The following is a 5,000-nucleotide window of genomic DNA, read 5'->3' as shown; positions in this document are numbered from 1 at the left end:
ATCAAATTGAAACCTGAAGCATTTTAAGAAATATCAGTTCAATCTTTCAAGGCAGTGCACAACATTGAGCAAAGAACCGAGGTCTCGTCCGGGAATTGAACCCCGGACCTCTCGCACCCTAAGCGAGAATCATACCCCTAGACCAACGAGCCACATCAACTTAATTTGATATGTCAATTTTTGAAAATGCTCAAATGATTAGCAGGGGTGCAAGCGTTTAAGAACAATTGTATAATTCCAATTTATTGCCGTCAAATTACAATATTCTTTCTTCCTTTGGACTGCATTAAAGTCCTACTTTGTAATTCAAAAATAGTTACAAATGTCCTGTGATATAGTGCTGCCGTGTTTTCCAAGGTGCTGGATCAATGCTCCAGTTCGAGGAGACGTTGTTTCAAAAACTTGCAGGGGCATTCAACCCTTTGCATTGCAGCATCATTTTGAAAGGCCATTAAGAATGATAGTATATTGTGGTAGTGTGGCCGAGCGGTCAAAGGCGCTGGATTAAGGCACCAGTCTCTTTGGAGCCTATGGTTCAAATCCCACCACTGCCAGTACATGAACTGTGTTCAAGGAGTATTTTGAAATGCATTTCTCAAAGGCAATACCGTTGAATGGCAATTTCTCAGTTACATGCTTCGAATCCCCACAAAAAAGCGACAACATTCGTTGAACACCTACACAAGGTCTCACATTGTGAATCTTTCATTCACACTAACGCAATTGGCAGTTAATTATGCCAAAGAGAATCAATTTGAGATCACGAGCACAAGTTGAATGGTGTGAAAGTGTGAAAAATATATACTCCTTAATGCATTTCAGTAATGACATGCCCTGTTGAATGTGCCGAAAGATATATTCCAACACATTCTATTCCCAATAAAGCAGGTTTGTGCGTTGATGGCAACCAAGAACAAAGACAAAAATATTCACTAGCTTTTCCAGAATACAGCTGGATTATGGGATATCAAATGGAATCCTGAATCATTTCACGAAATAACAGCACAAACTTACAAGGCTGTGCACAACATTGAGCAAAGAACCGAGGGCTCGTCCGGGATTTGAACCCGGGACCTCTCGCACCCGAAGCGAGAATCATACCCCTAGACCAACAAGCCACATCAACATAATTTGATATGTCAATTTTTGAAAATGCTCAAATTATTAGCAGGGGTGCAAGCGTTTAAGAACAATTGTATAATTCCAATTTATTGCCGTCAATTTACAATATTCATTCTTCCTTTGGACTGCATTAAAGTCCTTCTTTGTAATTCAAAAATAGTTACAAATGTCCTGTGATATAGTGCTGCCGAGTTTTCCAAGGTGCTGGATCAATGCTCCAGTTCGAGGAGACGTTGTTTCAAATCCTTGCAGGGGCATTCAACCCTTTGCATTGCAGCATCATTTTGAAAGGCCATTAATAATGTTAGTGTTTTGTGGTAGTGTGGCCGAGCGGTCTAAGACGCTGGATTAAGGCTCCAGTCTCTTAGGAGGCGTGGGTTCAAATCTCACCACTGCCAGTACATGAACTGTGTTCATGGAGTTTTTTGAAATGCTTTTCTCAAAGGCAATACTGTTGAATGGCAATTTCTCAGTTACATGCTTCGAATCCCCTCAAAAAAGCGACAACATTCGTTGAACACCTACACAAGGTCTCACTTTGTGGATCTTTCATTCACACTAACGCAATTGGCAGTTAATTATGCCAAAGAGAATCAATTTGAGATCACGAGCACAAGTTGAATAGTGTGAAAGTGTGAAAAATATATACTCCTTAATGCATTTCAGTAATGACATGCCCTGTTGAATCTGCCGAAAGATATATTCCAACACATTCTATTCCCAATAAAGCAGGTTTGTGCGTTGATGGCAACTAAGAACAAAGACAAAAATAACCACTAGCTTTTCCAGAATACAGCTAGATTATGGGATATCAAATGGAAACCTGAAGCAATTCACGATATATCAGCTCATTCTTTCAAGGCTGTGCACAACATTGAGCAAAGAACCGAGGGCTCAACCAGGATTTGAACCCGGGACCTCCCGCACCCAAAGCAAGAATCATACCCCTAGACCAACGAGCCACATCAACATTATTTGATATGTCAATTTTTGAAAATGCTCAGATGATTAGCAGGGGTGCAAGCGTTTAAGAACAATTGTATAATTCCAATTTATTGACGTCAAATTACAATATTCATTCTTCCTTTGGACTGCATTAAAGTCCTACTTTGTAATTCAATAATAGTTACAAATGTCCTGTGATATAGTGCTGCCGAGTTTTCCAAGGTGCTGGATCAATGCTCCAGTTCGAGGAGACGTTGTTTCAAATCCTTGCAAGGGCATTCAACCCTTTGCATTGCAGCATCATTTTGAAAGGCCATTAATAATGATTGAGATTTGTGGTAGTGTGGCAGAGCGGTCTAAGGCGCTGGATTAAGGCTCTAGTCTCTTAGGAGGCGTGGGTTCAAATCCCACCACTGCCAGTACATGAACTGTGTTCAAGGAGTATTTTGAAATGCATTTCTCAAAGGCAATACTGTTGAATGGCTATTTCTCAGTAACATGCTTCGAATCCCCTCAAAAAAGCGACAACATTCGTTCAACACCTACACAAGGTCTCACTTTGTGGATCTTTCATTCACACTAACGCAATTGGCAGTTAATTATGCCAAAGAGAATCAATTTGAGATCACGAGCACAAGTTGAATAGTGTGAAAGTGTGAAAAACCTATACTCCTTAATGCATTTCAGGGATGACATGCCCTGTTGAATGTGCCGAAAGATATATTCCAACACATTCTAATCCCAATAAAGCAGGTTTGTGCGTTGATGGCAACTAAGAACAAAGACAAATATATTCACTAGCTTTTCCAGAATACAGCTGGATTATGGGATATCAAATGGAATCCTGAAGCATTTCACGAAATAACAGCTCAATCTTTCAAGGCTGTGCACAAGATTGAGCAAAGAACCGAGGGCTCGTCTGGGATTTGAACCCGGGACCTCCCGCACCCAAAGCGAGAATCATACCCCTAGACCAACGAGACACATCAACATAATTTGATATGTCAATTTTTGAAAATGCTCAGATGATTAGCAGGGGTGCAAGCGTTTAAGAACAATTGTATAATTCCAATTTATTGCCGTCAAATTACAATATTCATTCTTCCTTTGGACTGCATTAAAGTCCTACTTTGAAATTCAATAATAGTTACAAATGTCCTGTGATATAGTGCTGCCGAGTTTTCCAAGGTGCTGGATCAATGCTCCAGTTCGAGGAGACGTTGTTTCAAATCCTTGCAGGGGCATTCAACCCTTTGCATTGCAGCATCATTTTGAAAGGCCATTAAGAATGTTAGTGTTTTGTGGTAGTGTGGCCGAGCGGTCTAAGGCGCTGGATTAAGGCTCCAGTCTCTTAGGAGGCGTGGGTTCAATTCTCACCACTGCCAGTACATGAACTGTGTTCATGGAGTATTTTGAAATGCATTTCTCAAAGGCAATACTGTTGAATGGCTATTTCTCAGTAACATGCTTCGAATCCCCTCAAAAAAGCGACAACATTCGTTCAACACCTACACAAGGTCTCACTTTGTGGATCTTTCATTCACACTAACGCAATTGGCAGTTAATTATGCCAAAGAGAATCAATTTGAGATCACGAGCACAAGTTGAATAGTGTGAAAGTGTGAAAAACCTATACTCCTTAATGCATTTCAGTAATGACATGCCCTGTTGAATGTGCCGAAAGATATATTCCAACACATTCTAATCCCAATAAAGCAGGTTTGTGCGTTGATGGCAACTAAGAACAAAGACAAATATATTCACTAGCTTTTCCAGAATACAGCTGGATTATGGGATATCAAATGGAATCCTGAAGCATTTCACGAAATAACAGCTCAATCTTTCAAGGCTGTGCACAAGATTGAGCATAGAACCGAGGGCTCGTCTGGGATTTGAACCCGGGACCTCTCGCACCCAAAGCGAGAATCATACCCCTAGACCAACGAGACACATCAACATAATTTGATATGTCAATTTTTGAAAATGCTCAGATGATTAGCAGGGGTGCAAGCGTTTAAGAACAATTGTATAATTCCAATTTATTGCCGTCAAATTACAATATTCATTCTTCCTTTGGACTGCATTAAAGTCCTACTTTGAAATTCAATAATAGTTACAAATGTCCTGTGATATAGTGCTGCCGAGTTTTCCAAGGTGCTGGATCAATGCTCCAGTTCGAGGAGACGTTGTTTCAAATCCTTGCAAGGGCATTCAACCCTTTGCATTGCAGCATCATTTTGAAAGGCCATTAATAATATTCAGTCTCATTGGAGGCGTGGGTTCAAATCCCACAACTGCCAGTACATGAACTGTGTTCAAGGAGTATTTTGAAATGCTTTTCTCAAAGGCAATACTGTTGAATGGCAATTTCTCAGTTACATGCTTCGAATTTCCTCAAAAAAGCGACAACATTAGTTGTACACCTACACAAGGTCTCACTTTGTGGATCTTTCGTTCACACTAACGCAATTGGCAGTTAATTATGCCAAAGAAAATATATTTGAGATCACGAGCACAAGTTGAATAGTGTGAAAGTGTGAAAAATATATACTCCTTAATGCATTTCAGTAATGACATGCCCTGTTGTATGTGCCTCAAGATATATTCCAATACATTCTATTCCCAATAAAGCAGGTTTGTGCGTTAATGGCAACTAAGAACAAATACAAAAATATTCACTAGCTTTTCCAGAGAACACCTGGATTATGGGATATCAAATGGAAACCTGAAGCAATTCACAAAATATCAGCTCAATCTTTCAAGGCAGTGCACAACATTGAGCAAAGAACCGAGGGCTCGTCCGGGAATTGAACCCGGGACCTCTCGCACCCTAAGCGTGAATCATACCCCTAGACCAACGAGCCACATCAACTTAATTTGATATGTCAATTTTTGAAAATGCTCAAATGATTAGAAGGGGTGCAAGCGTTTAA

General features: G+C 40.2%; 6 non-coding genes across 6 annotated transcripts; 3 read left to right on the top strand and 3 right to left on the bottom strand.

The window, feature by feature from the left end:
- Positions 1-79: 79 nt before the first annotated feature.
- trnap-agg (transfer RNA proline (anticodon AGG)) lies at positions 80-152 on the bottom strand. Its single transcript has one exon. It is a non-coding gene; the product is annotated as a tRNA-Pro (tRNA).
- Positions 153-1,046: 894 nt separating this feature from the next.
- trnap-cgg (transfer RNA proline (anticodon CGG)) lies at positions 1,047-1,118 on the bottom strand. Its single transcript has one exon. It is a non-coding gene; the product is annotated as a tRNA-Pro (tRNA).
- Positions 1,119-1,438: 320 nt separating this feature from the next.
- On the top strand, positions 1,439-1,520 carry trnal-aag (transfer RNA leucine (anticodon AAG)). Its single transcript has one exon. It is a non-coding gene; the product is annotated as a tRNA-Leu (tRNA).
- Positions 1,521-2,404: 884 nt separating this feature from the next.
- trnal-aag (transfer RNA leucine (anticodon AAG)) lies at positions 2,405-2,486 on the top strand. Its single transcript has one exon. It is a non-coding gene; the product is annotated as a tRNA-Leu (tRNA).
- Positions 2,487-3,370: 884 nt separating this feature from the next.
- Positions 3,371-3,452, top strand: trnal-aag (transfer RNA leucine (anticodon AAG)). The gene has a single exon. It is a non-coding gene; the product is annotated as a tRNA-Leu (tRNA).
- Positions 3,453-4,859: 1,407 nt separating this feature from the next.
- trnap-agg (transfer RNA proline (anticodon AGG)) lies at positions 4,860-4,931 on the bottom strand. Its single transcript has one exon. It is a non-coding gene; the product is annotated as a tRNA-Pro (tRNA).
- Positions 4,932-5,000: the final 69 nt, after the last annotated feature.

Source organism: Gadus macrocephalus, chromosome 5 (genome assembly GCF_031168955.1).
Source record: "Gadus macrocephalus chromosome 5, ASM3116895v1".
Lineage (NCBI taxonomy): Eukaryota > Metazoa > Chordata > Actinopteri > Gadiformes > Gadidae > Gadus > Gadus macrocephalus.
This window is presented reverse-complemented; position numbering and strand designations above follow the sequence as displayed.